Source organism: Lissotriton helveticus, assembly GCF_964261635.1.
Source record: "Lissotriton helveticus chromosome 1_1 unlocalized genomic scaffold, aLisHel1.1 SUPER_1_unloc_43, whole genome shotgun sequence".
Lineage (NCBI taxonomy): Eukaryota > Metazoa > Chordata > Amphibia > Caudata > Salamandridae > Lissotriton > Lissotriton helveticus.
Window position 1 is genome coordinate 534,419 of NW_027611685.1, and position 22,606 is coordinate 557,024.

General features: G+C 47.9%; 1 pseudogene; it reads right to left on the reverse strand.

The window, feature by feature from the left end:
• LOC144806072 (uncharacterized) overlaps positions 1-19,984 on the reverse strand; it is a 53,078-nt pseudogene extending 33,094 nt beyond the window's left edge.
• Positions 19,985-22,606: the final 2,622 nt, after the last annotated feature.

Here is a 22,606-nt window from a genome sequence, read left to right on the forward strand (position 1 = left end):
TGAGTCTGAGCCTGGTATGGACCAGCACATGAACCAGGGCCTTGTGAGGACCAGGACGTGAGCCAGGGCCTTGTGAGGACCAGGACGTGAGCTGGGGTCTAGTGAGGACCAGGACATGAGCCAGGGCCTTGTGAGGACCATGACGTGAGCCAGGGCCTTGTGAGGACCAGGACGTGAGCCAGGGCCTTGTGAGAACCAGGATGTGAGCCGGGGCCTGACGGACCAGGATGTGAGCCGGTGCCTTGTGAAGACCAGGACGTGAGCTGGGGCCTTGTGAGGACCAGGAAGTGAGCTGGGGCCTTGTGAGGACCAGGATGTGAGCTGGGACCTTGTGAGGACCAGGACGTGAGCCAGGGCCTTGTGTGGACCAGGACATGAGCCGGGGCCTGTTGGAACAGGATGTGAGCTGGAGCCTGGTGGACCAGGACGCGAGCCGGGCCTTGTGAAGACCAGGACGTAAGCATGGGCCTGGTAGACCGGGACGTGAGCCAGGGTCTGGTGGACCACGACATGACCCAGGGCCTTGTGAGGACCAGGACATGAGCCGGGGCCTTGTGAGGACCAGGACGTGAGCTGGAGCCTGGTAAACCAGGACGTGAGCTGGGGCCTGGTGGACCAGGATGTGAGCCAGGGCCTTGTGAGGACCAGGACGTGAACCGAGGCCTGGAGGACCAGGATATGAGCCGGGGCCTTGTGAGGACCAGGACGTGAGCGTGGGCCTGGTAGACCAGGACCTGAGCTGGGGTCTGGTGGACCAGGACGTGGCCCGTGACCTTGTGAGGACCAGGACGTGAGCCAGGGCCTTATGAGGACCAGGACATGAGCTGGGGCCTTGTGAGGACCAGGACGTGAGCCGGAGCCTTGTGAGGACCAGGACGTGAGCCATGGCCTTGTGAGGACCAGGACATGAGGCAGGGCCTTGTGAGGACCAGGATGTGAGCCGAGGCCTTGTGAGGATCAGGACATGAGTCAGGGCCTTGTGAGGACCAGGAAGTGAGCCATGGCCTTGTGAGGACCAGAACGTGAGCCAGGGCCTTGTGAGGACCAGGATGTGAGCCAGGGCCTTGTGTGAACCAGAACGTGAGCCGGGGGCCTTGTGAAGACCAGGACGTGAGCCGGGGGCCTTGTGAAGACCAGGACGTGAGCCAGGGCCTTGTGAAGGCCAGGACGTGAGCCGGGGCCTTGTGAGGACCAGGACGTGAGCCATGGCCTTGTGAGGACCGGGACATGAGGCAGGGCCTTGTGAGGGCCAGGACGTGAGCCTTGGCCTTGTGAGGACCAGAACGTGAGCCGGGGCCTTGTGAGGACCAGGATGTGAGCCAGGGCCTTGTGTGAACCAGAACATGAGCCGGGGGCCTTGTGAAGACCAGGACGTGAGCCGGGGGCCTTGTGAAGACCAGGACCTGAGCCAGGGCCTTGTGAAGGCCAGGCGATGAGCCGGGGCCTTGTGAGGACCAGGATGTGAGCCATGGCCTTGTGAGGACCAGGACGTGAGCCGGGGCCTTGTGTGGACCAGGACGTGAGCCAGGGCCTTGTGAGGACCAGGACATGAGGCAGGGCCTTGTGAGGGCCAGGACGTGAGCCAGGGCCTTGTGAGGACCAGGATGTGAGCCAGGGCCTTGTGTGAACCAGAACGTGAGCCGGGGGCCTTGTGAAGACCAGGACGTGAGCCGGGGCCTTGTGAAGACCAGGACGTGAGCCAGGGCCTTGTGAGGGCCAGGACGTGAGCTGAGGCCTTGTGAGGACCAGGACGTGAGCCGGGGCCTTGTGAGGACCAGGGCATGAGCCGGGCCTTGTGAGGACCAGGATGGGAGACGGGACCTGCTGGACCAGGATACAGAGCCAGCTCTCGCTCCCATTGAGAGGCCAGACTAAACACATGGTTTGTCATCTCTTGCAGGACCAGGGAAGGGTCAGTCCAGAGATCCAAAGATACCAGAGACTGAGGCGCCCCCTGTTTTTCATTGTATTTCTCCCTGAAATAGATAAAACTGTGTGAAATCTCCTTGAGAGAGATTCATATTATCACAGATCTCACTGGACTCACAATCTGCAGAAAGAGGCTGAGAATGAACGTCCTTGCACATGAACTGTTCTACTCTTCTCTGCCACGATGTCCTGGGAAGTACCAAATATTTCCGTAGAGTGATCCCCTGAATATTCATGCCTGTACTTTCATGTAATACGTAAGTGCATTCTGGGGGTTGTAGTCTTGGTTACTTTACTAAAGACAGTGGTTTAAAAAATAAACTCCATGCTTGGAGGAGATGTGTGCCTTTGTCAGAAGCCATCTGAGGCTCTCTGGTAACTCCGGATACTTTTCAAAAACTCGAATTATGAGCTCTTAAAATAAAATGATATGTCTGGAAAGGAGCCTCTCTGGGCGGTGAGAGCAGCAGCAGAGGCGGTCCACATTCTTCATACCAAGAGAACAGGACAGGCCTCACCTCCTACCCCTACAGGGCATGTTTCATACCAGAAGACGACACACCTCCACTCCTCTGCATCCTCCTGGACACGCCTCAACGACTTTGCACCCCCAGCGCAGGAGAGGTACCACCTCCTCTGCACTCCTGGGCAGGCCTCACTTGGACAGGACATGCTTCACCTCCTCTGTTCCCCGGACAGGCCTCGCCGCCTTTGCTCCCCCTGGACAGGCTTCACCTCCTCAGCCCCCCTGGACAGACCTCTCCTCCTCTGCGCCCCTGGACATGACTCTCCTCTTCTGCACCCCTGGACAGGCCTCTCCTCCTCTGCACCCCCACGGAACAGGCCTCAACTCTTCTGCACCAGCTTCACAGGCCTCATCACCTCTGCACCCCTGGACAGGTGTCACCTTCTTTGCAACCCCCCCTGAATAGGACATGCCTCACCTCCTTTGCACCCTTTGGCAAGCCTCACCTCCTCTGTACCACCCTGGACAGGCCTCACCTCCTCTGCACCCCTGGACAGGCCTCACCTCCTCTGCACCCCTGAACAGGCCTCACCTCCTCTATACCCCTGGACAGGTCTCATCTCCTCTGCACCCCTGGACAGGCCTGACCTCCTCTGCACCCCTGGACAGGCCTCTCTTCCTCTGTACCCCTGGACAGGCCTCTCCTCCTCTGCACTCCTGGACAGGCCTCACCTCCTCTCCACCCCTGGACAGGCCTTACCTCCTTTGTACCCCTGGACAGGCCTCACCTCCTCTGCACCCCTGGACAGGCCTCACCTCCTCTGCACCCCTGGACCGGCCTCTCTTCCTCTGTATCCCTGGACAGGCCTCACCCCCTCTGCACCCCTGGACAGGCCTCACCTCCTCTGCACCCCTGGACAGGCCTCACCTCCTCTGCACCCCTGGACAGGCCTCACCTCCTCTGCACCCCTGGACCGGCCTCTCTTCCTCTGCATCCCTGGACAGGCCTCTCCTCCTCTGCACCCCTGGACAGGCCTTACCTCCTTTGTACCCCTGGACAGGCCTCACCTCCTCTGCACCCCTGGACAGGCCTCACCTCCTCTGCACCCCTGGACCGGCCTCTCTTCCTCTGCATCCCTGGACAGGCCTCACCCCCTCTGCATCCCTGGACAGGCCTCGCCTCCTCTGCACCCCTGGACAGGCCTCTCCTCCTCTGCACCCCTGGACAGGCCTCACCTCTGCACCCCTGGACAGGCCTCTCCTCCTCCACTACCCTGGACAGGCCTCTCCTCCTCTGCACCCCTGGACAGGCCTTACCTCCTTTGTACCCCTGGACAGGCCTCGCCTCCTCTGCACCCCTGGACAGGCCTCTCTTCCTCTGCATCCCTGGACAGGCCTCGCCTCCTCTGCACCCCTGGACAGGCCTCTCCTCCTCTGCACCCCTGGACAGACCTCGCCTCCTCCGCACCCCTGGACAGGCCTCACCTCCTCTGCACCCCTGGACAGGCCTCACCTCCTCTGACCCCTGGACAGGCCTTGCCTCCTATGCACCCCCCTGGACAGGCCTCTCCTCCTCCGCACCCCTGGACAGGCCACTCCTCCTCTGCACCCCTGGACAGGCCTCTCCTCCTCTGCATTCCTGGACAGGCCTCTCCTCCTCTGCCCCACCCCTGGAAAGGCCTCCCCTCCTCCGCTCCCCACTCAGGCTCAGCAGGAGGAAGAGCTGGGGTCTCCTGATGTCACCGTGAGTGCCAGGGGGGGGGGGGGGGGGGTCTGATCCATGGATTAATAAATTGCAGCCAAGTGAGTTGGCAGCTCTCCTACCTGAGCAGAAACCTGTCGGGCTCTCTCCTCCTCCTGGGGACCTGAGGGGGGCAGATCTGGGGTCTGGGGGGGTCTGAAGATGAAGGTAACTGCCCACCAGACAGGGCTCCTTCCTCCTCTGCAGCAGGCTGCACACACCAGGAGAGGCCGGAAGTGATGTCAGCACAGCTGCTGGTGCTGTCTCTGCCGCCGCTGACCCGGAAGAGGAAACCCTTCTCCCTTTCAGCCAATGTGTAGCTCAGTGGTTTCATCAGCAGGCGAGGACCGCCCTCTGGTGGCCGCTGACAGAACCGCCGCCTCCAGGCTCCAGGAGTGAATACATTTCACACAAACAAGCATTTATACCTGTAAAGACATGGGATTTCAGATGTCACAGACAGGAATGGTTTAAAGGGTCAGACAGTTCAAGTACAGGGCCTCACACTTGGCTGCTGCTGTAGAAAAATATTTATAGCTTCACTTCAGGTGAGCATCTTCCAAAACACTGATGTAAAGGACTTGAGAGTGTTTACAGAAAGGTGACAACTGGAAGTGGCAATCTGTACTTCAATGAATATATCTGTATTTCAATGAATATATCTGTATTTCAATGAATATATCGGTATTTTAATGAATATATGAGTATTTCAGTCAGTTTTGCAATTAAACTGGACAGCTTATTTATTCTTTTACATAATTTATTTGCAGTTTTTCAAATCCACAACGTGCTGGATAGCAAAGTAAACAGAGATAAATACCATGGAGTTTAAGACACCAGATCAGTGACAATGAGGCATAGGTCATGTGTCAAAGCGACAATTGAAGGAGCTTATTTCTAATTTTCCTATGTCTGTGGCTTTTTCCTTATATTTAATACGGTTTTATATCCTCGAATAAGATTGAATTGTAGGTTCTAATTAGGTTTTGAGTTTCTGGTTTAAGAGCACAACTGTCTCCTAAAATATTAAGACACCAGCCTCTTCCAGGCTTTGTTGTTTTGTTTACAGTAACCACCATTCTCTCTCAACAAAGATTCACTGGCAAAAAATAAAGCAATTTATCTTTGAAACAACTCATTCCTAAGATAGAGATATAAAGTATGAACAAGAAATTTCTCACACAGTTTGCATTGTATCATAAAAATGAGTGGGTGTTACAGGTCTGAAGAACTGGGGAGGGGCATTTGACTACTGGAAAATATTCTACTCCTTCACATAGGCCCCTATATCATCGTACGCCCGTCATCAATACACCATTGATTAGTGAGTGCGTCAACTCTTTGTAGCATTGTCATGCAAGCAGTCTTAAATGTCTCAACAGCAACATTAGTTCGGACGTGCATACATCAGAGCTCTCAAACCTCACCCATCATGAGTGACACTCACACATTTGGAGGTCGGTCTGAAGTGTCACTCAAACCTGGTTCATTTTTCTAAAATATGGGGATTAACTAGAACTTCACACGTGACTATTCGGCACAGAGCAGACCCTCTGTCCCACATTTTAGTGGCAAAACCTATATTTCACCATGAGTATTGCACACAGTTCAGTGGAATGTTAAATTGAATGTCAATTTTAGTGAGACTTGGTTGTTAATTTTATCACTTTACATTTCTTCTGATCATGTCTATAAATTCAGTAATGTCTCTTCCTTTGGAATTGTCAAAGTCAAATGTTAAGTGACACCACTCCCTGTGTCTTTTTTAAATATCTAATTTTGTTATTGACTTTTTATACACAATGAGCATTTAACAGGGATTGAAGTTTATCAATTCAGCAGAGTCCAAGATACTGTGTAAACTAGAACTGGTGAGACGACATTGATAACAGGAAAAACGATAAATAAAATACCATCTCCAGATAGAGGTGATGTGTCCTAGAAGATCCCGCAGAAGATCAGGGAAGGAGGACGAGGGGGAGCAGGAGGGGAAGGGACATGGAAACAGGAGAGAAAAGTCAGGGTGCCAGGACCCATGGTCGCCCCCCAAATAACCAACTCCCACTACGAAGGCCGTAGCCAGCTTACTCTTACCATGGGGATTTAAATCCTGGAATATTGACATTTTGTGAAGCAAGGTCAGACGGGCCATGAATTGCGGTGCCACCCCTTGGTTGGTCATCAAGTTATCCCAAACGAAGCCCAGTAGCACAAAGTACTGTACAGTCCACAGGAAATGCAAAATGTCACAGGCGAGTGCGCTACACCATCAGCACCTCCAGCACTTGGAATCGTCTGCCATATGTGCTTTATAGATCCACTCCGGCGTCCAGTGCCAGTGGTGTAGGAACTTGAAATAACTGATTTCAACCTGACCTCCTGAGGTATACTGCCATGATCTTTCCAAAGGTCATGGAAGTCCTGCTCAGAGAGTGAGAGGCCCAACCTCTGCTCCAGCAAACAGCATAGATTGTAGGCGGCAGTGCTTTACAAAAGGCTGTCCACAGCTGTAACATACAATCCCACCTTAGGGCCTGATTCTGATGTGGTTAGGAAGGCCTCGTAACGGCATTTGCTATGTCCAAATCGGATCGGGAACGTGTCTTACCAATTGAGGGCCCTATTACGATGCGATTAGGAAAGCATTTCCCACCTCGGGCCCGATTAAGATGAGGTTAGGAACATAACCTCCCATTGACGTCAATGGGAGTCCAGCCAAATCATATCTGGAAGCATCCCGGCGCATCATACTCGGTTGGTTGGACTCTCCCAATCCGATTTGGTTGGAAACCATTCCCAAACCCATTTGGTCGGGAAGCTTTCCAAACCGCATCAGAATCGGGCCCCTAGTGTCCTTGAATCCTTTCCACATCAGTGTATAACTCAACATTGGGGCAGTCTTAAGATCTTAAGGGGGAGCACCAAGCATGAGTCGCAGGCTCTGCATTGGCTGTCGATACTGTCAGTGATGCGATTGTGGCAGCCCATAATCACGCATGAGAGTGGCAAAGGGGGTCAACTCAACGTACCCAACTATATCGTCAACAGATCGTATCCCTCTGGTCCTCCACTGTGTAATAGGAGTTCAGATCATACTTGGCCCCGAGCAGCTCCTTGAGAAGAGCAGGGGTCAGCAATGCGTTATACGTCTGAGCCAGGTGAAACTCAAGGTTAGTCAACCAACGCTGTTATGCCTCACAGTGGCACTTATAGGCAGCCAAATCGTTCATCGGCCTTCCTGCCCTCCCACAGCACCTGTGTAGAGGAGATGGACCCAGCGTTCTCCTCCAAGTACTGGCTCAGATATTGGAACCGTCTGTGTTTGTTTTCAGGGGCTTTAAACCATGCTGTATACATACACCAACGGGCCTGAGGGGTTTTCAACAATCAAAGTTTATGGTCGAATAGCAGAAGATCATGACCAGAGGTACTGTTTGGAAGAATCAAGGCGTAAACGTTTACAATGGACGCAGGAGGTGAAAGTATAGTCCGCGTCCCTCAGGTGCGTCAATCACCATGGATCCATCAAGGCATGATCATCAATAATGTCAGCGAGGATGAACCGGTCTCGGGGCTGCCTGGTTTAGGGTTTATGGACTTGTCAAGGTGCCATATTCCAGCACCCCCCCTCATGAATTCCCTGGCTGTCCCAAAGGAGAGCAGGAGTTTGGTCAGCCGCCGGGGCATAGATGGAGCCCACACACAAAGACTCTTTGAGAATCTGAGCCTTGGCAAAAATATATCTGCCCAGGTTGGTCCCAGCATGTCCGCAGTATGCAAACCCCCAGGGATTTGTGAAATAAGATGTCCAACCTACTCTCCCTATGTTCCAAAGGAGTAGATGGGTGTGTAAGGGTAGTCAGGATCCTGCTGGCATGTAGTACCGTACTCATCCAATCCCTTATGAATGTATCATGTTCACTAGGTGACAGGTGTGTGTCCTGGAGCAATGCTGCATCAAGGCGGTGCATCTTATGAAATGAGAGGATTTTCTGTCTCTTGATAAAATAGGTCAGGCTGCTGTCATTAAGGGGCATATTTACAAGGAAGTGGTCTCCTTGGCTTAACGTCACGCTCTCCACTTCTGAAATGCAGGACTACATCGTATTTACAAGAATATGGTGCAGCCTTGCATTTCACCCTGTGCTGGTGCTAAATGTAGCTGCCTAGCGCCAATGCAGGCAGCCTTGCAACATACTGCAAGGGTGCCTGCGTTGAGGGGAACAGGCCTGACAAGTACCACGCATCAGGGGTTTGACTAACACATTTCAATGTGGTGGTCCGCATCACTGTACTGAAATGCAAAGTCACACATTTTTATGGCTTCCTGAGCTGTCAAGTGCTGGAGCGCTGCTATAATAATTAGAAGTCAAACTGAGCAAAGCTGGCAGCGCACATTTAGGGGTTCTGGTTTAGCTACATTCAGGCATGGCACTATGATCCGCCACGTGAGACATCCTGTGATTCTGGGCAAATCATTCAATATCGCCGTGCCTAACAAAAATGTGTCCATTTGTAACGCAACTGGGGCTCATATAAAGCACTATGATCCCCGATAACTTCGGGTCGAGTGCGAGCTTAATAAAACTCTGAAAAAATGCAGGGGGCATTCCTATTCCAACTCTAATGCTAACCCTATGAAGCACCCTACAACTTTAGGGCTACTTACACAAAGACGGACTGTAATCCAAGTCACAGAGTTTCAAACCCACTACTTCCTGAAGTAAGCCTAAAGGAGGTTCTGGCGGTGCCATACCAAAAGAACCAGTGGAGGCCAAGTTGTGTGAAGTTTGGGTGGTTTCCTAGGGTCAGCTCAAACTGCAGCGGTTTGGGAAACGCGACTCTTCCCCCATCAAGAGTTTGACACCAGCCGCTCTACTAGTGCTATATGTACTGTCTATAAATCATATTAAGGGGCTGAGAAACTCCTGGTCATAAGCACTCAATGCCCATGATCTTCCAGAACAAAGGCTGCCTGCCCCCTGTGAATACTCAGCATTTCTGTAACGAACCGGTGAAGTTTCACCCCCACACAGGACCAAACTAGTCCTCGTGGGTCTCTAGGACCAGCCACTCTGGGCCTGTGATCGGGGTCGATCAGCAGCCCTAGTTTTGTTGCATTTTGCTGAAGTGTTCACCCCCATGTCTGCTAAAGGTGGGTTTATGAGAGAGAGTTTAGTGTTCACTCACCAGCCGCCTACAGGTGCTGCTGGAGAGGGTGTAGAATAGGGTGGGTTTATGCGAGAGAGTTTATTGTTACTCGCCATTCTTTTTTTGCAGACTTTTATATAGCGCGAACTTGACCCGAATCAGGTATCAGAGCGCTTTATATAGCACCAGTCATGTTACATGAGGACACACATTCATTTTTGTTAGGCATAGGGAGATTAAGTGATTTGCCCAGAATCACAAGATGTTGGGCGTAGTTACCGAGACTCGAACCCAGATCCCCAGGTCTGAGGTTGAGCGCCCTAGCCGTTAGGCCAACTCCTGTCCCCCACACCCTATCCATTCTCCTACAGATGATGCTGGAGAGAGTGTAGAATAGGTTGGGTTTGACAGGTATGAGGGATGGCTGACCTTTCCCATGGAGCAGCACTGTTAGCTGATAAATGTACACACTCTTGCTAGCAGTACTCTCACTGACACATAGGGCTTGGCATCACCATCACCGTCCCTTTGTACAGCGTACATGTTTCTATTACTTTCATGTTTTACATCTCAAACCTTGATTTCCAAACCTGTGCTGAATATACCTAGCTGGCAGCCCATCTGGACATGGGAGGAGGGGGCCTGATCCAGTCACTTATTGCAATTGTGAGGATGATTAAGTGGTTATAAACGGGTTCGACATTGAAATCCATTGGCTTTGAGTCTCTGCGCCCTCTCCTTTAAAATTTGCCTAACCAACAGTGTTACATCAGGCCCGTCACACCTCTCCGATGAAGAACACCCTAGACCAGTGGTCTTAAAACCTTGTATTAACTACAAGCCCCCCTTCCTCCCAGCAATCATAGGGCGCCCCATCGAATTTTTCACAATTATTCTATTAAATTGGCAATGTTTAAATATGTCTAAACTTATTTAAGCATTGCAGTTAAGTTCTGTTTTAAAAATGCAATCAAATGCATGATTGCCCAACATACTGTTCTAGTCAGGCAGGCCTTACTATAGCTTAATAGCCCGCTGCCGAGGGCCTGCGGCTCGGGCCAAAACACAGGTTCAGGGCCTTTAACAACCGGTATACCCTGAGGCAGAAAGGCTATAAGGCCATTAGAACATTCCACCCACTGAGAGGAGAATGTTCTAAATTAAAAAGGGAGAAACATGAAGAGAAACATTGGAATGTTGGAGTTCCGGACTTATACCAGCCATTACAAGCCCGGAGCTACTTGGTTGTCTTCAATGGAGCTCCCAACATTCCAATGTTCTAATAACGGGTACAAGTACCCACAGTGAGTTAATTTGAATCAGGGGTGGAGGTTTTGAAGAACATTTGGAGGCCCGTCCCTTTTGACACATACTCCCAGCTAGGATATAAATGACAAAACATGTTAGTGACGGCCCATTGGAGAGCAGCTTAATGCCGCTCATTATTTTCAGCTTAAAATAAAGCACTGTTATCAGTATAACATCTTTTTGGGCCAGAGCCTGTCGCCCCATCTGGGATCACCAGAGGCCCCCCTAAGGGGGCACAACCCCAGTTTGAACACCTCCACCCTAGACATACATTTCAAGCATTCAATTTTAAAATTGCGTAATTCATGTATACAAGGATTTTTTTTTTAAAGACACATTTAGTGCTAAAAAGGTGTGTTAATCTTGCTAAAAAGTGAGATGTAGTTAAAGTGTCCGGCTAATGACCAATTGCCTAAAAAGTTAAAAGCCTTGGTTGACAAGACAATAATAGCATTACTTAAAAAAAGCTGGAGAGGGAGACTTAGACATACATTTTCAAGCCGTAAGTAAGCAAGTGGGGAGAGGAGTTGGCCTAACTGCTAGGGCGCTCAACCTCGGACCCGGGGAACCTGGTTCGAGTCTCGGTAATGTCGCCAAACCTCCTGTGATTCTAGGCAAATCACTTAATCGCCCCGTGCCTAACAAAAATGTATGTGTGTCCTTGTGTAACGTAACTGGTGCTATGTAAAGTGCTCTGATACCCGGTTCTGATCGGGTCAAGTTCGCGCTATATAAAAACTCTGCAAAAAAAAAAGTAAGAACAATTAGTATTAGGTAAAAATAAATGGTCAAATAAACTATACTGGGTGATCAAATGTTCATGAGTTCATTGTGGGGCTGAATAACGATGCAGGCAGAGACAAGGAGGTTTGCGGCCCCATATTTGCCCAGTGATTTGGCCGCTCTGGTGGCAAATTTAATAAAACTGAATGTTCAGCTTTGTCTTTTCAGAGCTCATGGTGGCTATTATTGCCTGGCGACATGTACGAGCTCCGAGTTTGTTCCATGCATCACACAGCAAGTGCCTTCTGACATTAAGCAATGCGGGAAACGTGCAGGCTATGTGCTCCATTGCTTCAGAGCGGTAACCACATTTTCTACATTCGGTACTGACATTTGGGCGCCGCCATTTACGTAAATGCTCTAAAAAAGGCCATTTTCCAAATCTCAGGACAATACATTTTAACTTCCAAAAAAGTGCAAACGTGCATGATAAATAAGATGATTCAACCCCCAGTTTGAAGTCAGAAATACCCGCCCAGGCATGTTTCCTTCTGGACAGTTTAACCCTGTCTGAATGAAAGGACCATAGCTGGACACTTCTCTTAATAACAGTCTTTAATGCCGGCTGTGATGGATTTGTTCCCCAGTATTCCTTGACGCGGAGTAGCTGCAAGGAATGGTTGAGATGATGTCGATGTTTTTGGCTAGATTGGCTGGTCAATATTTAATTCCAAAGTCTAGCCTCGAAGCTGCCTTCCCGGGAATTGCGCAGTCTATTGCAATGCTTGATAAACGTGCCAGCCTCGTCACCATGAAGGTCTAATAGTCCAAGTTCAAGTCTGATTTGGGTTAGCGACGAGGATCTAGGCAGGCGTCATGCTTGTTTAAAAATGTTGGTGGTTAATTTGTTTAGAGGGGTACTTAATGCGCCCATCATGATCTCATGCCCACATGATAGTGAGTTGGTTATCTTTGCCTTCATCACCTTTAGCAATGGGGTAAGGCTTGGGCCAAGTAGTTGTTTTGAAAGTTTCGCAGAGGCAACCTCGCGTGACCAGGCTTTTGCCCTTACTGCCTCTTTCTGCTTTACAAAGGAGCCTCTGGCGTACAAAAATATTCCCAAATATTTGTAATGATATACTGTTTCAATGTTTTTATTATTAAAGACCAACCCACCTCTCTGCTGCTTGCGCTTCCGAAAAGAAATTATTTTAGTTTTTGACAAATTCAGTTCAAGGGAGTTTATCTTTTGTATGGGTCAGTAACACAAGGTCGTCAGCATATAACAGATTGCTAATATGGGATCTATCTATTTGAGGGGGGTGAGAATGGACTTTGGCAAGTTAAGGACATAAGTCTGTAATAAAAAAGTTAAAAAGGAGTGGAACCAACACGCAGCCTTGTTTGACACCGCTATTAGTCGAAATCTTCCTTGAGACATGACACCCATTTCCCAACTTTATTCTAATCCAGGTTTTCGAATTATGTTGAATTATGGCTTTTAAATAGGTCGGAGGTATGCCCCAGGTCTCTAATTATTTGCCACAGACGGCCCCGCGGCACCCGGTCAAAAGCCGCTTTGAAGTCCACAAAGCAGCTGTGAAGTTGGATACCTTGGACTCCCGCTTTCTCCATCAAAACAGATATTGCAAGTAGGTTACTAGTTGTTCCGAAGTTCCCAACAAAGCCGGTCTGGTTGAAGCGAAGGCGCTTTGTTGATTCAGCCCAGGCCGACAGCTCTTCCAGAAAAATACTGGCATAGTATTTAGATTCGATGTCGAGGAGAGCTATCATTTGGAAGTTCTTAGGGTCATTTCTCTTTCCACTTTTAGATTGGGTGGTTAATAGTGCCTTTCCAGGACTCTGGGATGTAGTGGTTTAGCCTACAGTATGAAAACACGGAGGCCAAGATGTCCGACCACAAATCTACATCCGATTTAATCAGGGCTTGAGGAAGACCGTTAGGCCCAGGAGCTCCTTCTGACCTTGCTTTCCTGATTGTATGGGCAATGTTGTTTCTTAACTCTTCTGGTGTCATCAAGGTCTCCATCAGTGGGTCTTCCCTTTGCTCCTTTCCGTCAAATGTTTTTGCTTCCAGGGCATGATTATCTAAGTTGTTAGGCTCGGTCTTACCTATGCGTTTGGCATCAAAAGGTATAACTCTAAATTAGTTGATGGGGGGGCTAGAATGACCGCCCCTGTTTGAGTGGTCACGGAAATGTTTAGATAAAAACGGAGCACATTCTTCTGAGGTTATATTTGCGCTACCATGCCCACTTCTACCTAAAGGACCCCTGTTAACTAGTGACCAGAATAACTTTGTGTTGGAGTTCTTGCTTGCATGAACCAGCTTCAGGGAGAACTGATCACACACCAATTGTTTGTCCCTGTATATAGATGATTTGAAGGCTTGTTGTGCTTGCTTGTAGTTAAATAAGCTTGTGTTGCCTGGGTTTTTCCTAGCCAGGCGTAGGGGCAAGTTGCTTTGAGATTTTAACTTTTTTGTCGCTAATGTAATGCGAGGTTGTGTAATGTGCTGACGAGTAAGGCTCGTAGACGGGAATTCCGACTACGATCATCATTTGTTCTACAAGTGTGAAAAAAAATGTAGGAAATATAATAACAAAGTGGACCTTTGAATTAAGAAAAGACAAATTGTGAACAACCAAGTATAATGAGTTTTCAAAAATATATTTATTTGTACCAATGTTATTTTTTAAATATTATTTATATATAATTTTATCTTTTTGTTTCCAAAAATTGAGAGAACAATGTGTCATGGAGACAGATACTCAATATAAAAAACAGTGTATCAAAAAAGCATTTGCAATGCAATTGCGATGGAGATGATCAATATTCAGCACTTAGTTGGTCCATGATCCCTACTGAAGATATACAGGCATACTTCCACATTCATCCATTGCCTATTTCTATATAGATAACATACTTGTATAACAGTTGCTACATTGTCAGGACAGACCAAAAGAGTAACATCAATTCAATTGTTGTCACAGTTAAAACGTAATCATAATTTTCATGGCTGAAGAATTTTGTGTCCTCATTTGTTCTACATGAGAGCTTCAGAGGTAAATGTCAGCCCTGCGAGGGTTAACCCGGAGAGCTGCAGCTCACATTCTCCTGCTTCAGAGGTAAATGTCAGCCCTGCGAGGGTTAACCCAGAGAGCTGCAGCTCACATTCTCCTGCTTCAGAGGTAAATGTCAGCCCTGCGAGGGTTAACCCGGAGAGCTGCAGCTCACATTCTCCTGCTTCAGAGGTAAATGTCAGCCCTGCGAGGGTTAACCCGGAGAGCTGCAGCTCACATTCTCCTGCTTCAGAGGTAAATGTCAGCCCTGCGAGGGTTAACCCGGAGAGCTGCAGCTCACATTCTCCTGCTTCAGAGGTAAATGTCATGCACTGCGAGGGTTAAACCAGAGCTGCAGCTCACATTCTCCTGCTTCAGAGGTAAATGTCAGCACTGCGAGGGTTAACCCAGAGAGCAGCCGCTCACATTCTCCTGCTTCAGAGGTAAATGTCAGCCCTGCGAGGGTTAACCCAGAGAGCTGCAGCTCACATTCTCCTGCTTCAGAGGTAAATGTAAGCACTGCAAGGGTTAACCCAGAGAGCTGCAGCTCACATTCTCCTGCTTCAGAGGTAAATGTCAGCACTGCGAGGGTTAACCCAGAGAGATGCAGCTCACATTCTCCTGCTTCAGAGGTAAATGTCAGCACTGCGAGGGTTAACCCAGAGAGATGCAGCTCACATTCTCCTGCTTCAGAGGTAAATGTCAGCACTGCGAGGGTTAACCCAGAGAGATGCAGCTCACATTCTCCTGCTTCAGAGGTAAATGTCAGCACTGCGAGGGTTAACCCGGAGAGCTGCAGCTCACATTCTCCTGCTTCAGAGGTAAATGTAAGCACTGCAAGGGTTAACCCAGAGAGCTGCAGCTCACATTCTCCTGCTTCAGAGGTAAATGTCAGCACTGCGAGGGTTAACCCAGAGAGATGCAGCTCACATTCTCCTGCTTCAGAGGTAAATGTCACGCACTGCGAGGGTTAACCCAGAGAGCAGCAGCTCACATTCTCCTGCTTCAGAGGTAAATGTCAGCACTGCGAGGGTTAACCCAGAGAGCTGCAGCTCACATTCTCCTGCTTCAGTGGTAAATGTCATGCACTGCAAGGGTTAACCCAGAGAGCTGCAGCTCACATTCTCCTGCTTCAGAGGTAAATGTCACGCACTGCGAGGGTTAACCCAGAGAGCTGCAGCTCACATTCTCCGGCTTCAGAGGTAAATGTCAGCACTGCAAGGGTTAACCCAGAGAGCTGCAGCTCACATTCTCCTGCTTCAGAGGTAAATGTCAGCACTGCAAGGGTTAACCCAGAGAGCTGCAGCTCACATTCTCCTGCTTCAGAGGTAAATGCCAGCACTGCAAGGGTTAACCCGGAGAGCTGCAGCTCACATTCTCCTGCTTCAGAGGTAAATGCCAGCACTGCAAGGGTTAACCCGGAGAGCTGCAGCTCACATTCTCCTGCTTCAGAGGTAAATGTCAGCACTGCGAGGGTTAACCCAGAGAGATGCAGCTCACATTCTCCTGCTTCAGAGGTAAATGTCAGCACTGCGAGGGTTAACCCAGAGAGCTGCAGCTCACATTCTCCTGCTTCAGAGGTAAATGTCAGCACTGCGAGGGTTAACCCAGAGAGATGCAGCTCACATTCTCCTGCTTCAGAGGTAAATGTCATGCACTGCGAGGGTTAACCCAGAGAGCTGCAGCTCACAGTCTCCTGCGTCAGAGGTAAATGTCATGCACTGCGAGGGTTAACCCAGCGAGCTGCAGCTCACATTCTCCTGCTTCAGAGGTAAATGTCATGCACTGCGAGGGTTAACCCGGAGAGCTGCAGCTCACATTCTCCTGCTTCAGAGGTAAATGTCATGCACTGCGAGGGTTAACCCGGAGAGCTGCAGCTCACATTCTCCTGCTTCAGAGGTAAATGTCATGCACTGCAAGGGTTAACCCAGAGAGCTGCAGCTCACATTCTCCTGCTTCAGAGGTAAATGTCACGCACTGCGAGGGTTAACCCAGAGAGCTGCAGCTCACATTCTCCGGCTTCAGAGGTAAATGTCAGCACTGCAAGGGTTAACCCAGAGAGCTGCAGCTCACATTCTCCTGCTTCAGAGGTAAATGTCACGCACTGCGAGGGTTAACCCAGAGAGCTGCAGCTCACATTCTCCGGCTTCAGAGGTAAATGTCAGCACTGCAAGGGTTAACCCAGAGAGCTGCAGCTCACATTCTCCTGCTTCAGAGGTAAATGTCATGCACTGCGATGGTTAACCCAGCGAGCTGCAGCTCACATTCTCCTGCTTCAGAGGTAAATGTCATGCTCTGCGAGGGTTAACCCAGAGAGCTGGAGCTCACATTCTCCTGCTTCAGATGTAAATGTCATGCACTGCGAGGGTTAACCCAGAGAGCTGCAGCTCACATTCTCCTGCTTCAGAGGTAAATGTCATGCACTGCGAGGGTTAACCCAGAGAAAGCTGCAGCTCACATTCTCCTGCTTCAGAGGTAAATGTCATGCACTGCGAGGGTTAACCCAGAGAAAGCTGCAGCTCACATTCTCCTGCTTCAGAGGTAAGTGTCATGCACTGCGAGGGTTAACCCAGAGAGCTGCAGCTCACATTCTCCTGCTTCAGAGGTAAATGTCACGCACTGCAAGGGTTAACCCAGAGAGCTGCAGCTCACATTCTCCTGCTTCAGAGGTAAATGCCAGCACTGCAAGGGTTAACCCGGAGAGCTGCAGCTCACATTCTCCTGCTTCAGAGGTAAATGTCAGCACTGCGAGGGTTAACCCAGCGAGCTGCAGCTCACATTCTCCTGCTTCAGAGGTAAGTGCCATGCACTGCAAGGGTAAACCCGGAGAGCTGCAGCTCACATTCTCCTGCTTCAGAGGTAAATGTCATGCACTGCGAGGGTTAACCCAGAGAGCTGCAGCTCACATTCTCCTGCTTCAGAGGTAAATGTCATGCACTGCAAGGGTTAACCCAGAGAGCTGCAGCTCACATTCTCCTGCTTCAGAGGTAAATGTCATGCACTGCGAGGGTTAACCCAGAGAGCTGCAGCTCACATTCTCCTGCTTCAGAGGTAAGTGCCATGCACTGCGAGGGTTAACCCAGAGCGTTGCAGCTCACATTCTCCTGCTTCAGAGGTAAATGTCATGCACTGCGAGGGTTAACCCAGAGAGCTGCAGCTCACATTCTCCTGCTTCAGAGGTAAGTGCCATGCACTGCGAGGGTTAACCCAGAGCGTTGCAGCTTACATTCTCCTGCTTCAGAGGTAAATGTCATGCACTGCGAGGGTTAACCGAGAGAGCTGCAGCTCACATTCTCCTGATTCAGAGGTAAATGTCATGCACTGCGAGGGTTAACCCGGCGAGCTGCAGCTCACATTCTCCTGCTTTCACTTCTGCTTTTCTACACAGTTCTCTGGCCACTGTCACAGAACAATAATGATGCATAAAATGACCAAAACCACAGACAGCTCTGAAGAATCCTTCTTTTGTGCTTGTTAAATTGTTTTGAGTGTGTTGGGTTTATATATGTTTTATTACTAATCTCTAAAATTAGCTGAAAATACTCTTGTTAGTCCAAGCATTGTTCATCGTGTTGATTTTACAGGTAACATGGCCAGGTGTGCTTGGATTTCTTTACTTAAAACTCTCTCACAGAATAAAAACCAACAATGTTTCTTTACTTTTTGTCCACTTTGTGCAAGTCTCCCAAGGGGTTTCCTGATATTTCATGTTTTTCCTAGCTGTAGAGAAATAAACAATAGCTCAGAATAGACACTTTCATTGATGGTGATGGTAGAGTGCGCACTGATTTATTTTTAGGTTTGAAGATTGACAAAAGCTTTTTGCACAGTCACTGCCAATATATGGCTTTTCTCCTGTGTGTTTTTCGCTGATGAATCCTTAACATTGAAGAATCATGAAAGCTACTTCCACATTCCGTGCAATGGTATGGCTTTTCTCCAGAGTGTGTTTGGTGATGATACATTAATCCTGAAGAGGAACTAAAACTACTTCCACATTCACTGCAATGATATGGGTTTTCTCCAGTGATTTTTCGTTGATGAACCTTTAATGTTGATGAGTCATTAAAACTACTTCCACATTCACTGCACTTGAATGGTTTAATTGTAGAGATTCTGCGCATACAGAAATATGCACAAGAAAATAGGCCTTTAGTGCAAGATTGGTTGTACTACACTTACACCTAAGAACCCACAATCCCTATACCAACTAGCTATAGTGTCTCATTAACTCCCCAGACCTTCTGAAGATACCTAATGCTTAGACAAACCCAGAACACGGAACTCACGACCTCTCAGAGTCGCGGTAGCAATGCACACCCTTTTGCTCACTCACCCTTGCTTGTCCACACCAAATAATGCAGAGTCTATGTAAAGTTTAAAATGTTTATTTTTCAACTAACAAACTCTCTGCGTTGTTCCATAATGCAGTAAACGAGCTAGCACCAGCACAATAATACATAAGATTAAAACAATCATCAAAGTTACAATACCATAAAATAAGAAGGGGGAGGTAATTCTGAATGACCAGTGGATAATACGGCTATAATGCCTAGACCACCCTCCCCTGGTAGAATTATGTATATTATATAAAAAAAGATCTCTGGGACAATTCTGGGGAACCCTCAGCTTAGAACGTAGGAGTAAGGTTACATCATAGGCTCAGCAAGGCTCTAGTTTGTAGAAGGAAATCTACCGTCTGTCTTGAGGAAGCTGCTGTGTGTTAGTATAATGCAAGCATTTCTCAATCGTGCCAAGAAGTGCCTCATATTATATCCAGGTAATACGGAATGACAAGAACTGGAAAGCATAGTGGCTTGATTTTCGACCTTGTACGCTGTGAGCAAACTATAACAATTTGAGCTCAGAGTGTCGTGCGCAAAAATAAAAAGACATGCAGCTAAAATAGTTGCTAACTAAGGCTAACTTTAGAAAAGAATAGTGTGACCCTAGAGGCCACACTACAGTTTTTCCCCAGTGTGTGCTCGCTGATGCCGTCTTCGGTTTGATAAATCACAATCTCTCTTCTCACATTCATTGCACTGGAATGGTTTTTCCCCAGTGTGTGTTTTCTGATGTTATTTTAGGTATGATAAGCAACAAAATCTCTTCCCACATTCACTGCAATGGTATGGGTTTTCTCCCTTCTCCCGCGTGTGTTCGCTGATGATTCCGTAATGTTGAAGATTCACTAAAACTTCTACCACATTCACTGCAATGGTATGGTTTTTCCCCAGTGTGTGCTCGCTGATGCTGTTTTAGATTTGATAAATCACAAAATCTCTTTCCACATTCTTTGCACTTGAATGGTTTTTTCCCAGTGTGTGTTTTCTGATGCCGCTCTAGGTGCGATCATTTATGCAAACTCTTCAGACATTCACTGCAATGATATGGTTTTTCCCCTGTGTGTGTTCGTTGATGAACCTTTAATGTTGATGAGTCACTAAAACTACTTCCACATTCACTGTAAGGATATGGTTTTTCACCAGTGTGTGTTCTCTGATGCAATTTTAGGCATGATAAATATATAAAGCTCTTCCCACATCCATTGCCCTTGAATGTTTTTTCCCGGTAAACAGCCATAACAACGCGGGCATTACCCCGCGCTGCTATTACAACGCTGCTTTTACAACGCAAGTTGTTACAACGACTTGCTCTGGAGGGCGCTGTTGGATAGGGAATAGTTTAATTTTCTATTCCAACACCATCCCTACTGTAACGTGGGCGGAAGTTGAAATAGAAAATTAAACTATTCCACTATCCAGCGCTTACAGAGCAAGTCGTTGTAAAAACAGCGTTGTAATGGCACGTGGGGTAAAAGCCTGCGTCGTAATGCCATACATGCTCGCAATGCGAGCTCAGAATTGTGTTTCAGGAAACAGCTAAAAACATGGCTTTTTAATCACTAACTTCTTATTTCACCTGATACACTGTCCCTCCTCCCTTGCTCACTAAGCGCCGGGACACCTCAGTGAGAGGTAGCTGTCGCGCTATATAAACTTCAGTATTATTATTATTATTATTATTTTACAATAGTTTTCCCCCTGTGTGTGTTCGCTGAGGACTCATGAGTTTAGATGATTCCGTAAAACGAATTCCACCTTCACTGCAATTATATGGTTTTTCCCCTGTGTGTGTTCGCTGCTGCTTTTATAGGCCTGATAATTGACTAAAGCTCTTCAGACATTCATTGCATGTGTATGGCTTTTCCCCTGTGTGTGTGCTATCTGATGCAGTTTTAGGCTTGGTAAATATACTCTGTGTTTTATATAGCAGAACCCCCATTTCTTTTAACTTTCAGTTAACTGTGCTTTTCGCTGGTTGCTGTGGAGTGGGCTGAGGGAGTTTACAATACACCTCTAGCACTGAATGGTGGTCTGATATCACTCTAGGAAGCAGAGCACTCGTGTAACCACCTCATGATCAGAGTTGGTATTGGACATGTTTACACAAGAAGTGTTTGATCAGTGTTTCCTTCATTTTCTAGAGGTAATTTCTTCATCTTGAGGCACGAAGGTGCACAGCTGAGACTCGTAGAACCACCGAATTGCCCTTGACGGTACTTCAAAGATCTGTCAGTTTATGTTCAGCTTCGGCTGCCTCTGTCGTGACTTATGTTTTCCTGAATACTGGAACTCAATGTTTCGTACTTTCCTTTTGCAGATTTACAATATTATCTTCATTATTCTTAAACATTTTGTGCTGTCAGGGATTGTTTTCTGTCGGATGTAAAGAGATTTAAATTATTTAAATGGAAAATACCAGAATGTGCATATTCAATTTTTAGTTGATTGTAAAAGCATCTCATTTATTACTATTGTTGAAACTTATGAAGACATATTTAAGACACATTTAACCATACACAGATATTTGCATAAAAGTTCCTTTGAATATGCCACATCTTATTTATTCTAGCAAAGGTGTTCATAGAGTAACTTAACAAAAAAAGGGCGCTCGCATAGCACTCATAGTCTAGCTTTAGGTAGATGCATATGGCCAAGGTTTTGTTAAAACGAAAACAGCTCTTGGAGTAAGAGATGGATCAGGAAGACTCAAGACAGCACGGTGGACAGTAGGATGTTGTGCCATATATCAAATCTTATTGTTCACGGGGGTGCCTGGTTTCAATCACTACTAAGTCTTTTTTCAGGAGCGTTCCCCTCACTGTTGTCTCAAGGCTTGATTACAGGGGCCTTTTGTGCGCTGATGGTGTTTGGGGCTCTTGTGGCGTAAAGGGGCTCTATCTGGGCATTGCAGGCCCTGCATCATGTATCAACCCTCTGCCCATATAAAGTCCCTGCCCAATCTAAAATGACAGCGCCTCTATGACTCTAGGAATCTAGATATCGACATAGGACTTAGCATGTCCTTCTTATGGAAGGACTATCATGTTCTATAGCTTCAAAGTATTTCCACTGTAGCGGCCCATCTTAGAATGATGTTGTTTACTAATTCTGCTTAGATTTCCAGACTGGCTCGGTCTATCGAATTTCCAAGTGCATCCTAGGAAACTGTTCATCCTATCCCCCATCCCTCTAATCCGGATTCTATCTTCCTAATTGCATAATATAGTTTGACCAAATGTATTTCAACTTCCCTTTTTTATATTTGCAGCTGGGCCCTCTCTTCAGGATTTGCTGTTTTCCACCTAGTAATCGCATGCATATAACGCTGGGAAGCCCAAAACAGAAAGAGTACCTTCTTCTCTCTTGGCATTTTCTGTCATGATGCTGTTGTTTAACGAGCTGTCTTTGTAGAATGGAGTCATGGAACTTTCCTCCAGCCACCCCATGATTTGCTCCATCCCTTCCTTCCTTCCTTCATCTGACTATTCCCCCTTCTCCTCAACGCCCCTGAGCTTCCCAGTACGTGAGCATGTAGTACTCCGGTCCCTCCCCTCCGGTCCCTCCACTCTAGAAATTTGGTGCCCTTAACCATGGATTCCCTTTCTCGAAGATCACTAGACTCCAAACTAGTTTCAGACGCCTGAAATTCCTACCCTATCATATACCCCATAAACTATCTAAAAGCGTGTTCAAGAACTTCAAACATAGACTTCTCAAATTTCTCCCAGAAACCCTTATTTCTACCCCCTTTGTCTTCACACATAAAGGCGCTACCATAAGTGACCTTATTTTTTGCATTAAAAGACCAGCACAATGAAGGAAAGCACTCTGTTCTTTGCTCTGGATCACTGCATCCACT